An 18378-nucleotide genomic window follows, 5' to 3' on the forward strand; every position below is an offset into this window, starting at 1 on the left:
CAACAATCAGACAACAAAAAGAAATAGAAGGTATTCAAATTGGCAAAGAAGAAGAGAAACTCTTCACAGATGACATGATACTATATATGGAAAACCCAAAATATTCCACCTCCCTACTACTAGAATTCATACAGCAATTCAGTAGTGTAATAGATACAAAATCAATATATGGAAATCAGTTGTTTTCTTATACACTAACAATGAAAATATGGAAAGGGAAATTAGAGAATTGATTCCATTTACTTTAGCACCAAGAACCATAAGATGCCTGGGAATAAACCTAACCAAAGAGATAAAGGATCTGTACTCAAGAAACTACAGAATACTCATGAAAGAAACTGAAGAAGACACAAAAAGATAGAAAAGCATTCCATGCTCATGGATTGGAAGAATAAACATTGTTAAAATGTCTATACTGCCTAGAGCAATCTATACGTTCAGTGCCATCCCATTCAAAATTCCACCAGCATTTTACAAAGAGCTGAAACAAACAATCCTAAAATTTGTATGGAACAGAAGAGACCGCAAATTGCTAAGGGAATGTTGAAAAAGAAAAACAAAACCGGGGGCATCACGTTGCCTGATTTCAAGCTTTACTACAAAGCTGTGATCACCAAGACAGTATGGTACTGACACAAAAACAGACACATAGACCAGTGGAACAGAGTAGAGAGCCCAGATATGGACCCTCAACTCTATGGTCAACTAATCTTCGACAACACATGGTGCCCTAAAGGAAAAAAGAGGCTACAATCACCACAAAGGCATCTACAGTAAGATAAATGCAACACAGCCTAGTGTGCTGAGAGGGAGAGAAGCAAATAGTACATGTAATTTTTGTATAATTCATAAGAAGCCAGGTTGTGATTTATTTTCATTCCTCTTGGGTATAAAATGTAAACGCTTATTAGAATAGAGCCTGAGGAATAATAAATGACCAGTGGCCTACTGAGTTCTTAGGGGTAGCCTACAATCTCATTTAGAAACTTCTCATTTACAGATGGCAACTCTAAGGCCAAAGAGAACACACCCACAGCATTCCCGCCCTACGCCATCCTACAAACATACATGATTGTACACTCACCTCACATGGGGCCAGAGTGCTCCCTCTGGAGTAGGCTCCAGACCTTTCAGAGTTTTATTCTTAGTTGGTAGAAAACATTTTGGTGGGCACCACTAATATATTTGTTTATTTTTAAAGTATACTCACTGAAAATGGACCCTTCATTTATTGCTGGTGGGAATGCAAAATGGTTTTGTCACTATGGAAAACAATTTGGCCTTTCCCCCAAAGTTCAACAGAGAGTTACCATGTGACCCCACAGTTCTACTCCTAGGTATATGCCCCAAAGAATTAAAAACAGAACAGTGTTATTCATGAGAGCCAAATGGTGGAAACAGCCCAAATATTCATCATGGATTAATGGATAAACAAATTATAATAATACATGCAATGATATAGTATTCAGCTATAAAAAAGAATGGGGTACTGACAGATACTACAAACTTCTAAAACACTGTATGAAATAAAGGAACCAGACACAAAAGTTCATATACTATATGATTTCATTTACATGTAATATCCAGAATAAATAAATTTGTAGAGACAGAATGCAGACTGGTGATTGCCAAGGGCCAAGGGAAGGAAGGAATGATGAGAAACTATTTAATGGCTCAGGGAGTTTTACTTTGCAGTGACAGAAATGCTTTGGACTAGATAGAGATGGTGTTTGCGCAGCACTAAAAATGTATTTAATGCCACTGTATTGTTCACTTTAAAATTGTTAACTTTATGCTATGTGAATGTAACTCAATAAATTATTAAAAATTTTGAGTGTACTCATTTAAATTAAACAAATACAATGTGCATGTTTAAACATAAACAAAACAGAAATTAAAATAATAATGAGTTATAACTGAAATAAACAGTATTTTATGTATTTATCAACATTATTAAAGGTTCTTGCTTTCACTGAAATCTTGATTAGTGATAATACCTTTAGGTAGAAATATATCATTAAATTTTCTTTCTAATTAAGTTAAACAGATATTTGATTTTAATGGCAGTCATAACGAAAAGAGATACTTCACAAAGGTAAGTATCTACATGGAAGGGCATGCACCAAAGTATATTGTCTGCATTTATCAAACCATGAAGCTATTTCTACAGTCCCTTAATATATATAATCTCTAGTACAAAATATATAATATTACCTACCATAGAATACATAGTATCTATTATTAACATGTCATTAGATCATATACGACATTGTTCTATAACATAGATGATATTATATATAATTATGTATCAGTTGAAGAATATAAATTTTGCCAGGAAATTTGTGTCGCTCCAAAATCAAGCATTATTCTTATAAACTACATGAAAAAATGTTGCTTTTTAAATATTTTTTAGCACATGATTCGAAACCTATTGAAACTCTTCATCTGGAAGATTTTAAAGAAGTTTGAAATTTCGACTTCCAAACTTAAAAAATTAAAAAGTGTGTAATTCTGATGGTTTTTATAGGTGATAGATTTTGGCAATACATTTTTTTATTTGACAATAAAATTACTCAATGATTAAAATTTTTCAAATTCAAATTTTCAAAATGCTTTCTTCAAAATCACAAGTTTATTTTAAACAAACTTAATCTCTTAAGCACTGCTTAAGCCATTCACTTCACCTGGTATATTATTTTGATAATACCTGTTACATAACATGGTTTCATCATCCTTTTGGTATCACAAAAAAAAGGTCAGGAAAACTGGAACGCCTTTACTTCAGTTTTGAAAAAGAATGTGTATAACTCATCTTTGACAACTCATGAGGTAAGTGATGAATTTCTGTGAGGTAAAAAGATTTTCATGGTCATTTCACACGTTTCTCATGATACTGAAATTTAAAAGTCTTGCTTTTATCATAACAAAATCAATGGCACCTTTTAACACTACAGCACCTCATAATAAAACAAAAGTGAACAAACACATGAGCAGGCTCCTGTCCAAACACCTACCCTTCCTTAACATTTCAAGACGCACAGCTGAAGACGAGACACAGGGGGAGCAGAAGTGTCAGGAGACATGCTAAATATTATCAATTTTCATTCTTTTTCCAGTTAGATGAAAATCAACATAAGTGGGATTTATAATCTTACCCTCTCCTACCCCAGTGGATCATGGTTCACACTCGCTGGGGATGCACACCCACTTCAGAGACCACTGTTCCACTGAACTAGTCGGGTAAGTGGGAACATATGCATTTACCTACCACATGGTTGTAAGAGCAAATTGGCTCAACCAACCAAATGATTTTTATATAAATAATTATATTCTAAATAAAATGTATGGCCTAGAACTACTGTCCAGAAGGTAAAAATACTTGACAAAAATCTTGCTTCACTTACATTGTTTTGGAAATAGTTTTTATGTTAAACAATTTTTCTTTCCTTTGTAATAGAAGTGCTTCCTATTCTAAAGAGTACAGTGATGACAGGTATTGTGAAATAAGGTTTTTGTTGTAGGCAAATACCTTGCAAAACCAAATAATAAAAGGCAAAGCCATCCAGTTTTCCAAGCATCTTACAGAACACTTTTTTTTCTAAAAATGCATTGTTGTAATCTGATCTTTTGTGATTTCTGAAATTGTATTCAAATATATTTTAAGATGTTAATAATGAAACAAAGTTCATGTGCAGTTACAGATACTGTGTTCTATAAAAAAAACTAACTTATTTCCAAAAAACTCATCCTGAAATAGTCTTTATCCTGCACTGGCTCATGTGTGTGCAAGTTGTCCACCAGTCATCTAAGAGATCTGGGGAGGGACAACCAGTGAGGAGAGCACCCAGACCTTTGTAAGACGTCATGTCACCAAGAATGCCATAAATCATGCCAATTAGATGCCCAACATCTGGTCAACAACTTATCACGAGGCACTAGCCCTTCATAAGTCTATTCTTTTTTCCTTTAGTTAACTTATATATTTTGTTACACAGAACAAGAAGGAGGTCAGAAATTGTGTGTTCCATTCCTCAAATAAATGCTAACTTCTAAAATATTCCTGCCATAAAAATTTTTCAAATATTCTATCCTTCCATCCAATTGACTCTATGCCTACCCTCAAATAAGAATCCCATCTTATCTTTAAAATCTGGTCTTTCTCCCTTGTTCTTTATTACCTGTGATATCTCCATTAGATAAAAAAAGTATTTCACCATCTATGCCCATACATGAAGATATATTCATATTCTATAGATTTCATTGATTCTGGTTAGTAATGTCTTCCAGAAGGAAATAAAAAATCAGTCTCTTCAAATTGACAATGGTCATAGAAAACTTTTTTCACCAGAGGTATGAGATTAGTCCTAAGTAGATACAAACATTAACTGAATTATTTCTTTTACTAATAATTATGTCTCTGCTTACTTTTTCCCCAAGTTTCTCCCTGATAACTCTACATATTAATCTCACTCCTTCCTGCTGTCACTTAAAATAAAGTGCCTTCTCTAGTTAGTAACATTTTAGTCCTTCACCTAAGAACTAATGGAGTAGTAAATTTATAAATATCTCCTCTTCAAGAAAATGAATGGTTTTAATGCACTGTAGCTCAGTTGATCTAGACACAACCATATCTGACAGTGTTAGTGACATAATAACTGTGAAATCACACAATCCCATGCCCCAAAGGCAAATGGCTCTTTGTGTCTTCTGATCCTGATGGTTTCTTAGTCACATATCTTATCATGGAATGTGTGAAGACATAGAAGCAAAAAATAGCATGATCACGTGTAAGCTTAGAATTTCAAGATTCCTCCTCACCACCTCCATATATTTGAAAAAGTCATTCTTCATTTCACTTATCTCTACTTTAGTATTCTCCATAGCACTTATCACCACCTGGCATGATTGTTATTTATTATTTATATTCATTAATATTTATTTATTCATATAAACTTCAAGAGGGTGGAGACAATTGTTTGTTATTCTGCCTCCAATACCTAAAATAGTTCCTGGCATATAGATGATACTCAATTAATAATCATTGCATGAATTTATTAACAGTTTAATACTGGAAATTAAATTATTTTTCTTCCCTCTATTTAGTATGGTCTAGAGAAGATTTTGATATTAATGAGTTTTTTCTTCTTCTAGCAGTATTTCTTTTTCCAATTAAATAACCTCCTTTTCATTTTTTATTGAAAGTCAACTCACACAAAAGATTTGATGAAGTGCTACATTTGTACTTCTTTCACATAAGTTGGTTCTATATTGTTTTTAACCGTCATATAATTTTGAACGCTTTTAAAGAGAGGAGACTAAAATTCAAACTACCTCATGTTTCCTCCTTACAGTTTCATACATATGGCACTTATCAATAACACCTTTACAGAGACATATAAAGTACTGCACTTCAGTGTCCAGCCAAATCTCATAAAAATGATTTTCAGAGTCATTCCATCTTTAGATTTCTAGAGATTTGGCTTGATAGAGATAAGTGCTAGGAAATTTTATTTTTATTCTAGATCTATCAATTGTCAATATCTCTAATGCTTATTTCTGATGCAAAAATAAACAAAGATTTCATTTTTCTAATATGCTTTATCTTTTTCAGATGGTTTGTATAAGTCACAAACCTGGTACTTGAAGATTCTTACACTACAGAGATTTATTGACCCTGACTTTTCTAAATGATCACTTCTCCCTAAACTTGAATTGAGTTGAGAATAAACTGGTAAGCATTTTGAGTTTTGAAATTATATTATCAAATTTTGAATCCTGATTTCTCTTTTTAAATATCTATTTATTATGATATATAATTATTATAATAATTTTGATACAAATTTTTTTCCTAAAAGTTCCTATCTAATAGACAAATGGACATCACAGCTAGTATAAAAATTTTAAGTAATATTATGACTAATACTAATAATGATGGTATAGTTATAGGTAGAGCTGACAGGATAGAAAATATTTTTATATTTAAGAAACAAATATTTTCCTAATTGGAATTACAAAGTTGACCCATAAGCATGATATATTTATGATTGCTTGAAAATGTCAACCTCTGCCTGTCACCTGGAAGTCTTCTGCTAATAGCAGAACTGGTAAATCCCTGCCTCTTCTTACTTTGCTTTTATCTGGTGAAAATTTCATTTTTGAAAAGCTAAGGAGGTAAGAGTGAAGAAATGGTATATTGAACTTAATTTACTAAATCCTACCACCATGGGTGATATTTACACTATTTCCTAAGAGGCACCAACCATTCAGGTCCTAGTGGCTCTCCATGCCCCTGCAGTTACTCTGTTAGCTGGATTGTAGGTACCCTGGATCTGAAGAGAGGTTTGAGCATCCAGTGAACTGGAGGGACACTTGGGTTTCTCAGGTGTTACAGTACCATAACAACATTACCCATTATGTTATATATCTGCTGCATATCTGCTTTGTTGATAATTCTCTCCCCCTTTGCCCTTGAAGATCTTGAATTTGTCCCCTACTCTACAACCCATGAATATATCTTTGTCTCTGAGCCTCATTGTTACCTAATCTAAACCACAAGTGTCACCATTTCTATCCTCTCAAAAAGCATTCCAACTTTTTCCCAGGCTCTAGAGGCCCTATTTTTCTAATCTATTTTGGCTTTTGCTGGGTGATTAAACTTTTGATTGACCTCTCCAGGTCAAAATCGTCAATGTTTCTCCATTAGCAACACAAAAACCCAAAAATTCATAGGCTGAACACTAGGACATAACTTTCATCCTATTCTAAAATATCATTGTGTATCTGTTTCCTTCTTTCAAGTCACCCTACAATCCAGCCAAATGACAACTTGTTTTTCTCTAAATAGAGGACACATTTCCATGCTCCTATTATTTTCTTTTGTTGCAACTTTGAACTGGAATGCAATTTCCTTCTTTGTGCAACCTCTTCAAAGCTCACCTCACACAGATCTTCGTTATAGTCTTCAATGATCTCTATGCTCATTACGAGTTTTATAATGCTTTACATATGCTGTTGATGAAAGTAATCATTATGTTGTACAGTTTACCTGATTTATTTTTGCATACATCTAATCTTCCTTTGCAGACTGTAAGATTTTTTGTTTTTGTTTTTGTTCGAGTATGACACATAGGTGATTTCTTTTTTGTATCCTCTTAGCTTTTAGCACATACCATACCCACTCTACACCCAAGATATTTGGTGTTTGAAGAAATAATTATAATAAAGAACTAGAGAACAAAGTGGAACTGGCAAGAATGTTTGCAAGGAGAGATTCTCATACCAGAACTCAACTAACTAAACAAAATAATAAATACTAGCTATAGTAAATAATGTGCCCTGTTCTCTAACATGACATATCCTTATATTAGCTGAAAGGTAGATAAAACTAGAAATCCCAAAACAGCAAATAATCAAGGGGGATGGAAGTCCATAAAAATTATATATGGTATAAAAGCAAACTTTAACAGTACCAGAGACAACTAAAGAAACTAATCTACATTCACAGGCATTATTGTGAACAGAAGTTGGAAGGCAACTGCACTGACTGGAGACACTTGAATATCAAAGAACAGAACAGCAAGAACACAAACAGAACTGAGTTTTCTCAAAAATATCAAGGACAACAAAATAACTGTGGAACTGGGGAGTAGGGAGTTCTATGTTTGTTTGTTGTTAGGTTGTTTTCATTTGGTTTGGTTAACGGATCAATTATAATTCGTTGTATTTTAATAAAGGAAAGAAAAAATAAATAGGGAGGAAGGTAGGCCTACTGCATAGGGAAGGTAGTGAGACAGATAATTAGATCAAGTTGCCAAGAAACATACAAAAATGCTTAGATAAAACAGAATAAGAATGGGTGAAGATATCTGCAAATGTCTTACCACGTGATGGACTAGTATCCAAAACCTGTAAAGAACTTATCAAACTCAACAGCCAAAGAATAGATAATCCAATCAAGAAATGGGCAGAAGTCATGAACAGACATTTCTCCAAAGAAGATATACAAATGGCCAACAGACATATGAAAAAAATGTTCCACATGACTCAGCATCAGAGAAATACAAATCAAAACCACAGTGAGAGACCACCTCACCAATGGCTGAAATTAACACATCAGGAAACAATAGATGTTGGTGAGGATGCAGAGAGAGGGGAATCCTCTTACGCTGTAAGGTGGAAATGCAAGCTGATGCAGCCATACCGGAAAACACTATGAAGGTTCCTCAAAAAGGTGAAAATAGAGCCACCCTATGGCCCAGCAATTGCACTACTGGGTATTTACCCTAAAAATACAAATGTAGTGATCCGAAGGGGCACGTGTACCCAAATGTTTATAGCAGCCATGTCCACAATAGCCAAACTATGGAAAGAGCCCAGATGTTCATCGACAAATGAATGGCTAAAGAAGATGTGGTATAAATATGCAATGGAATACTACTCAAACATCAAAAAATGAAATCTTGTCATTTACAATGACATAGCTAGAAGTAGAGGTTATTATGCGAAGCAAAAGAAGCCAATCAGAGAAAGACAATTATCATATAATCTCACTCATACGTGGAATTTGAAAAATAAAACAGAGGATCATAGGGGAAGAGAGGAAAAAATAAAACAGGGTGGAATCAGAGAGGGAGACAAATCTTAAGTGACTCTTAATCAAAGCAAATAAGTTAAGGGTTGCTGGGGTGTGCAGGGTTGGGGTAACTGGGTGATGGACATTAAGTAAGGCACATGATGTAATGAGCACTGGATTTTATAAGATTGATGAGTCACTGAACTCTACCTCTGAAACTAATAATGTATTATGTGCTAATTAATTGAATTTAAATTTAAAAAAAATAAAAACAAATTTTAAAAAAGATCAAAATAGAATAAAATTCCAATTAAATCATGAAGAAAACATCAGATAAACCCACACTGAAAGGCATTCCACAAGCTATCTGACCAGTACTCCTCAGGTAGGTCAAGATTCATGAAAAATAAGGAAATAATGAGAAACTGTCTCAGACCAGAGGAAAGTAAGGAGACATAATGACTAAATCCAGTGTGGTGTCCTGGATTGGATCCTGGAACAGAAAGAGGAAATAGAAAGCTAGTGAAATTCAAATAAAGTGGTCTAGTGTCTGTCGGTTCTCCATGAAACTTCTATGCCCTGCTGGCTAGGTGGGAATTTTCCTACTATTCCTGAGCCAGGGGAAATTATGAAGCAAGCTAAGACATGCGGCTTCCTCCATGCTGTGATTAGGCGAAAGGGAATAAAAACAGAAACACAACTACCTCCTTTTGGATTTTTCTTGTTAACTATCTCTCTTGGCTGCTATCTTTCAAGTGAATTTAATGTCACTGGAAATGGGAGTGATCACACCTTCAGGGCTTCATGGGTACCTCTGTTTTCTAGGTCTAAGTTCCTTCTGCTTTTAACACTATGAGTTTCCATCCCCACATTCAAATACTAACGACATTATAATTTTTACATATCTGACCATTTATTCACTTATTTAACAAGTTTTTATTGTTTACTATGTGCCAATGCATCAGCACTTTCCTAAGAGCTAAAGATTCAAAAGACCAAGAACGTTTCCTTACACTCATACAGTTTATATGTGGTGTTTATTGAATGCTTGCTTTGCCAAAGGGTATATATATACATATATACATATACATATGTGTATATACATATATGTATATACATATTTATAAAGCGTGTATGTGTATATACATATATGTATATATGTATATACATATGTATAGAGTATATATATACATATACACATATGTATATGTATATATATACTTTATACTTAACTAGATTATGTGGCTGTATAATTAACGCTAAAGACTATTAATTTACTTATTGATATGAAGTTGGAGGGAAGATTTTACATAAGATCCCAATAGGTAAATATTTGGACCAATACTAGTGAGATTAATTTTAAAGTCCTAGAGATGGATTTTTTTTAAAGATTAACAACTCAAATGAAGGACTATTTAAACAGCAGCAGATCTTAATATATGTTTAAAAAAAAAACCTTGAGACTTCTTTGACAATTCTCTACTTGATTATATATGTGTTAACTAAGAAATGACTACCTAAAAAGGTAACGTACAATTTCAGATTTTACTGCAAGAGTAAACTATATTATTCTGTATATACTACTACATATTGACTCTGAATGCTGTATTTTATATTAAAATAATGATGCATGTTCTTAGAGAAATAATTTGTCCAAAGACCATTTCATCTGAAGAAAGGTTGAAGAAAATAGGAATTTTCCACAAGTAGAAAACACGCTTTAGAGAAATCGTGATAGGTTTTTTGTTTTGTTTTGTTTTGTTTTTTGTTTTTTAAGATTTTATTTATTTGACCAAGATCACAAGTAGGCAGAGAGGCAGGCAGAAAGAGAGGGGAAGGGAAGCAGGCTCCCCACTGAGCAGAGAGCCCCATGCGGGGCTCGATCCCAGAACCCTAAGATCATGACATGAGCCGAAGGAGGAGGCTTTAACCCACTGAGCCACCCAGACGCCCCACATGATAGGTTTTGAAGAATTACCTTGTCAAAGAAGAACTCTACTTTTTTTGGACAGTGCCAAGACACCAAACTGGAACAATCCGGCAGAAGTTATATACCCACAGATGTTAATCAATAGTAGTTAGAACTAGATAAGAATAAAGCTATTTAGAAAATCAAAGACTTTCCTCAAGTGATAATCACACTGTCATGATGAAAATGTCAGGGATGGAATAGGACTGTAGTAGGTCAGATCATAAGACCTTTATAGTTTCTCCCAACTTCAGAATTCTACAGTTCTGAGAAGATAGAGATGTCATATTTATGATATAAATAAAAGCAGATGAGTTTGCCTTCTGTGGTTGCTAATGTGCTATGAGTTTTCATCTCTTGCTGCTTCTCATATTTGCCCCAAATCAGCTCCCAAATATCGATTTGATTAGACTACCTCATTTGTTACCCTTGGCAATAATCCAACTATACTCTATTCCCACACCAAGAGCGGATGACATCCAGCTATATTTAAGACAACAAATGTTATTAAATCTTGGTTTGTTTCAGTGATTTTTGGAACCTGGTCTACCTTCTTTAAGTTTTGATGTGGGAATTTGACAGTAATGATTTGTAAATCTTCCAAAGAAAGGTGAAAATCAGAGAAGCAAGAATTCCTCAGTTCTGATGTTTCACAGATTAGTGGCCTGCCATTAAGAAAGTGTGGGGCATTGGGTGAGTGAGCTGGAGTCATAAACATTATCAGGTAAAAGTGAGGTTTCCCGGGGCTGCAGAAAGAAATGAGCTTGTTACTCCTTCTGGTATTAATCATAATAAGTGTTTTATCTAAGCCTGTCATGTTTAGTTTCTCCATGCAATTTACCTCTCAGGCACGCTGTTCACTGTATCAGTTGCTCTTATCTTTTAACTTATAGTCCTCAAGTACCTAAATGTATTTCCCGGAAAGTTCCCACAGTTAACATGACAAAAGTCAACAGAGTGCTATTTTAGGACAATGCTGCTCTTGCATTATAAAAGACAGTTGCTTATACCTGCTACTCCTATCATCTGTTGAAAACTCTAACAGGCAGCACTGATTCTTTGCCTAATTGCAATTTTACTGTGGGATTTGCAAGAGTTTAAACAGGGGTCCCGAGTGCTTTAAGATTTTTATTTTATTTTTTTTTTAATTTTGCCAAAGAAATAAAATAGAGATGTGCTTATCCAAGATCATCCTCATTTTTTCTGAACCAACCCTTGTTAGCTGATACACTAAGTCCACAAGCTGCTTTCCAGGATCACATTCGAGAAGCTCACTGTCTGAGGATCAGAGAACATGGCTAGGAGCAATCCAACCAACCAGACAATCAGACAACAAAAAATTCAAACCAACAACAATGCAAATACAGACTTTTGTCTAACGATGTCAGAGGAAAAACCCGGTAGAACTTATAAAACCAGTCCGCAGTTTGCACTAAAGAAAGATGTCAACCTCAGAGAAAGATATGACTTGAAGATTAGACAGCTAATAATATTCCACTCTGCGCGACCCTATTTCATTGTAGTCCTCTTATGATCTGCTAATAATCCTTTATAATTAAGCTTCCAGCATAATATTAAAATGTAATCCACACGAACACCAATCGCAGTATATTTCCAAGGCTGAAGTGGTTACGGCTTCCAGCCATGCATGACAATTACTGTGCAGCTTTAATTTCATAATTTTTAAATGGTTTGCCCCAAGATTTAAAGAAAAAATATATGATTCATTTCTATCCATAAGTACAGGGAAATAGCTCTCATTTAAACTCAGACTGTTAAAAGGGTATCCAAAGTATAGGCCTTATGAATTTGCCTTCTTCCCTTTAGAACCGAAACCACTGTTCCAACCCCACAGAAGCAAGGTCATCTTTTGATGTATCGTATGAAATGTTTACAGTCAATGAAGCTGGTAGTACCAGAAACTGCAAACGCTTGTCACGGGGCAACACGTACACTCCACAGTACATGTCATAGGATTTGATTAAACACTACTGCCCATATTCAACTGTAGTGCCCATAATACTTTCTATTTCTTCTAATTCGATGCATTGTCTTCATCATATCTTGAAAAAAATCAGCTTTTGTCCGATGACTACACCATAATTTGAATGAAATAATAATCATTGGAAGGAACACATCCAAAACATATTTCATTTACCTGAGGTGGTTTTATATTCCATTACAGCTGAGTGATAAACATAATGTGCTTAGTAGATCTACTTCAGAGCACAATTATTTTTAGGATGTTGTAGGGTTAGTATGTTTTCTTCCAAAGAATGACTAGAAAATTCTTTTGAATCTAGGAGATTCAAAAAAATCTCTTCTGATTCTGACTCTCATTGAAACATAAGGGGGTTGGAATGATGTTAAGGACTTTCACATTTAAAATGTTGGTTTTGACCAGAACAAAGGAAAAAAAGGTGAAAATTATTGCGTAATCTTTTAAAAGATCTGAATGGATTTGTAATTTACAGTTAACAAAATGGTATTAGTGTAGGTTTGTTCTGAGTCTTACTGCAGATAAGGAAAATAACGTGCCGTCAGATAGGAAATAATGACTTGCACTCATTATGAATCTATCTAGAATCATAAAGCAATGTGAAAAAAAAATACTGTTTCTCAAATAGCTATTTGGTGAGATTACTATTAGATGTTTGATTAAATTTATTTTTACTCATTTTTTTGCATTTTGATTTATTGATGTAATATTCTATCATAAACTTTATCCATAATATTCACAATGATGATTTTAGTAACTTATTAAAAATTCCATCAATTTCAAAATGATTATCTGAGCCCCTACCCACATTTCAAAAAATTCAGTGAAATAGCAATGCAAATATATCAGTTCTGAAAAGTGTAAGACATGGAACTGGAACCCCACAGTACTGATACAGGACAACCCAAAGAGAAAGTACTTGTGCTTCTGGCCTCCTCAGGTGTGGGTGAAGTGATAATGGTATACAAAGAGACATTTGACTGAATTTAAACATCTCTCCTGAGGGGAAATGTTTTCCTTAATTTGTATATGTGTTGTTAAACAAAAGCAAGTTCCAAGGGAATGATTTACAAGTGTCATTCAGGCCATTTTAAAATTCTTTCTGTCAAGGTTACTGATAATAATGTCCTTCCAAAAATTTCTTGGAAACATTTCATTAGAGTGCTCCTATTTTCATAGAAGTTTTACATAATACTAAGCATTGAGAAAAATAGACCAAGAGATTTTAAAGACATCTTGTATTTAACGCTAGCTCTATGGCAGATGCTGTGGCATATGGTGATGGAAGTAAAAAGATGAAGAAGACATAGGGTTTGACTTCAGAAAGCTTTCAATCTAGTAGTGAGGTTTGGGGAGGGAGGTCAGAGGAGGAATAGAAGAAACACCAGGCAGAAATGAACTAAAATACACGAGCCAGAGAATTCAGTGACAAGAGCCTTTGAGAGGACAGGCAGGAAATACAAAATTCAAAAGCTAGTTCATTACAAGACAGGAGGGAGTGGTAAGAACTCTAAATAACCAGAGGCACACAAAGCAAGTTACTCTAAAACATTGTGTCAGTAAATCAAAATAGTCTATCAGCTGAATTCCATCTGCAATATACAACCCTTGTTTTAAAACTGTAATACAGACCAAACTGTGACACGTTGTAGTAAACATACAAGTAAAATTTATGGAGAGCTTTGGGCAGTTGGAGGGCTAAATCGGTTAAGCTTCTGCCTTCAGCTCAGGTCATGATGCCAGCGTCCTGGTTTGAGCCCCACATCAGGCTCCCTGCTCAGTGGGGAGTCTGCTTCTGCCTCTCCCTCTCCCTCTGCCCCTCATTTGTGCTCGCTCTCTCTGTCTCTCACTTGCTCTCAAATTAAAAAAAAAAAAAAAATTTCTTTAAAAAAAAAAAAATAACGAGAGCCTAAACATTACAGTGAGTAAATTCAGGTAAGGGATTGGAAAAGCCTTCAAAAAGAAGATAAGATTTAACCAAATCCTGACAAATAAGGAAAATTGTGGATACAGTATGATGCAGTTGCTCAGGGCTTGGGATTTGCAGTTACACTGCCTGGGTTCAAATGCTTGCTCTGTCACTCGCCAGTCCTGTGATCCTGGCAAGTTACTGAACCACTGTAAGCCTCATTTTCCTCATATATAACTTGGGTACCAATCTCGGTGGATTGTTTCAAAGATTAAATAAGACACATATAAATTCTTCGTTTAGCTATTACATTTACACACACAGCTAAACATATTAGCCATTTTCATTAATCATTTCTAGAGTTTAGCAATCTTCCTGGGAAAATTGATCCCAGATTTCACCATTTATCACCATTTTGTTGTGGTGCAGCTGTCACAAGCAAGCTGAGTTATTAGAACTGGAGCCAAAATAATCAAAAAAAAAAAAAAAAAGAAAAGAAAAAAGGCAAAGGAGATGACATGGAGCACTGTAATCAACAAAATAGTAATTACCAAGAAGTGTTACACCATATTTTATTACTCTTGTATGAGACGCCTAGGGAACAGATTTAGTATAAGTCATGCCATTTTTATAAACAGTGGGCATTTCATAACACAGTCATGGTACTATACCCGTGTTATTGCAACCTTAACAGAAAATCTGCAAACTACTCCAGACATAACAATTTCAGGAAATGCACCCCTACCCTAAATGTCTGCTTAATTCAACATTTTTGCTTCTATACTGCGCTTGGCAATTTCAGAAACTGGCAATAGGATGTGGTTTATGCCTTTATACGTCTACCCCTGAACTCATTTGGGGCTGTGAGATTTTGGAGTGCATGAGCCCCCTCGCAGCCGCAGGCTTTTTAATAAAGACTCCTCAATATGACCTACTGAATGCGGTGTCCATCTGTATAACTCGCTGCTCTAGATATAACATGGGAATGGCTCACTATTTTAGAAACTGCAAGCTGAGGCAAGACAACCTTATCTTGTTCAACACTGGAATCATTAGTGAAAATGCACTCAATCAGAAATAAATGGTGCTGACTGCAACAAAACAATTATGCCAAGCGCTTGCTCATTTCCTGTCATTTGGCTTTCATGTTGATTTAACTGTTGTGAGTATATTCCACCTTTCAAACTCAGAACAAGGGGTCACAAAGACATTTTCAATGAAAGAGCATTTCAAGCTTTTCCTCTCTGGGGATTTTTTATTGAAAGGGCAAAAGACTGGATAAGCAAATGGAAAATCATTAAAAGCAAAAATTAAGCATGTTTCTCTCCATGTTTATTTCACGCCTAATTTCCCACAACACCCTCCAAAAGGTTTCCTACACTCTTCAGTGCACATTCCTGAGCCTGATTCTAAAGGTCTTTCTTTTTTTTTTTTAAGATTTTATGTATTTATTTGAGAGAAAGCACGCAAGCAGCGGGGAGGGGCAGAGGGAGAAGCAGACTCCCCATTGAGCAAGGAGCTTGTTGCTGGGCTCAATGCCCAGCTTGATCCCAGCACCCTGAGATCATGACCTAGCCTAAGGCAGACATCTAACTGACTGAGCCACCCTGGCGCTTCTCTCAAGACCTTTCTTTTTTTTTTTTTGACTCAAGGCCTTTCTTAATCTGACCTCTCAGGGATTCCCAAGAGCAGGCTTTGCTCCCAGCAGGCCAATAGGATTTGCTCTGCCTTACAAATGTCTTCAGTAGCTCCAGGACACTCACAGTCACCCCCCAGCCCCCCAGCCACTTACTCTATTCTAAACAAATCCTCTCTTTCTCTTAAGCACTAATTCTGGTCCTTATGTGATTTCAACTGCTACAGGCCAAAATGGACTCTCCCTGAGAGGGAGCAGGTAGTTTACTTTCTTTAAAAAAAAAAAAAAACCTTCAAAATGGACTCTCCTTCTGTCAAATTCCCGTTTAATTATAGCCTATTTCTTTATAGCCTCTTTGTTTAAATCAGTCTCATTGACATGAGATCTATGAGAACTACAGTTACTTCTAAAATCTGCCAGTCCTATGCTTAGCCTTTCTCCCCAAAATAAAAATTTCATAGTTATTACATTGCATTTATTTCTAGGTGTTTCTTTATTTTTAAACTATTTGATTTGGCATGATTTTTTATGGAAGATGTGAAATGTTAGGACTTAGATTTTCTTTTCTTTTCCCCCTAAACAGCCAGTTAACACCATTTACCAAATAAGCCTTCCCTTCACAATTCGGCTCTAATGTCTTCTTGAACCCAAGCGACTTATTTCAAGGGACCCTCTTGCATTGAGCAGCCTATTCTCGACGCCACCTCTGAAATGTTTAAATCATTCATCTGCATTTCGTTTAGCAATGCAATTTTTATGAACATACATTCATATGGCTATTATTCTAGGTAAGTTTAAAACTATTTTGTTTCATACAACAAACCATAGGTTTTCATAAGAATTACTTTAATATACCTATTAATTGGGCCAGGAACATATTACTACTATATTTGATATGTCTCATAACATTTAGAAACATGCTAATCTTCTCATTTATATACATTCAGCATTATTTTCTAAACTCTCCTATATCGTCTTTTAAAGGTCTGAACAAGCTGAATTGCTCCCCGCTCTCTGAACAAACCTGGTACATGTCTACTTTTCCAGATCTTCCCACTTTCATCTTCACGCTACAAATATCCTCAATATATCTCTTATGACTGCAACTCCCTTTCCAAAGAAACCCATCTCACATGACTGGTCTCCATGGATCTTCTAATTACACAATGAGAAATAATCTTTTGATTTTCTAGATTACTTTGTGGGGAGGTAATTTCGTGGATAAGTTTTGTCACATCAAAAATTTTGATCTGTTGTTACCCAAATGTCTGCTTTCCCCTTTTTTCTTTGGTTTCCAATATCTATGTAACCCTTTCTGTTGTCACTTGGCCCCAGCTTGTGTGCAAGTCTCTAGGCTTTTCAGCACTTCCCAAAAAGTCCATTTGACAAAGTAACTGATGAGAAGCAAAGTTTTTTGTTTTTTTTTTACAGAAAATTTTACAACTTAGAGGACAAGTGTTTTACATTATATATCCTCAACAAACAATATAAAAATTGTTTAAAATCCCTATCGACTATATTCCGTCTTCCCCAAATCCCCATCTCCACTGGTCAGCCCCTGGCATTCTTATCTTCTCACACCCAGCCAGCCGGAATGGTCACTGCCGTGGCCAAATGTCCTACGAGGCAGAGGGCTTTCTCTTCTTTGTAAGGTCTGGGCCCCAGGTGATAATAGGACTTCAGAGTCTTAGCCTCTGTCCAGATGTGAACTCATCAAACTATCATCAAAAACATCATTGGGAGGAAGGGGTGGTGGGAGTCTCTTCATAAAATGAAGTTCTATACCAGCTGCTAAGAAAATAGAAACTTCTCCATATCTGTATTTACTTAATTATGACCACATGTAGTCTCTCTACTATAGACAAATTCTGTAAGGGCAAAATCACTGTCATATTAACCTTTAAATACCCCACCACACTAGGTGTGTGACCCACAATACCTCGTGTCTTGTAGATGAATGTTTTTAGATGAACAAATAACTTATTCGATAAACTCTATTCATTAAAATGAGGAGACTAATTTTCACTACTACATAAATCTTGTTTCCCACTTTCCTCCCTAGGTTTACAATACTTCATTCTCTTAGCAGCGAGTTATTTTGTTTTTTAAAAAGGAACAAATCCACCTCTAGTTTCAAGTTGCTTCTTTCTATGTTTTATTTTTGTTTCTCATTTACTCCAAACCAAGCTCTCTCAAATTCCCAGAGTATCAAAAAAAGACAAAGAGAAAAAATAAAATTGGTAGTACCACCTAAATCTAATGCAATAGGATATTGAATAAGATTTTTTGTTTG

At 35.2% G+C, this 18378-nt stretch overlaps 1 long non-coding RNA gene across 2 annotated transcripts in view; it reads right to left on the minus strand.

The window, feature by feature from the left end:
- Positions 1-18378, minus strand: part of LOC116583336 — a 125576-nt gene that overhangs the window by 11959 nt on the left and 95239 nt on the right. The window contains exon 5 of one of the 2 annotated variants that reach the window (XR_004282688.1): positions 2708-2844. The exons of the other annotated variant lie outside the window; for it this stretch is intronic. This is a non-coding gene — a long non-coding RNA (uncharacterized LOC116583336). The remainder of the gene's footprint in view (positions 1-2707; positions 2845-18378) is intronic. 2 annotated transcript variants of the gene reach the window in all.

Source organism: Mustela erminea, chromosome 2 (genome assembly GCF_009829155.1).
Source record: "Mustela erminea isolate mMusErm1 chromosome 2, mMusErm1.Pri, whole genome shotgun sequence".
Lineage (NCBI taxonomy): Eukaryota > Metazoa > Chordata > Mammalia > Carnivora > Mustelidae > Mustela > Mustela erminea.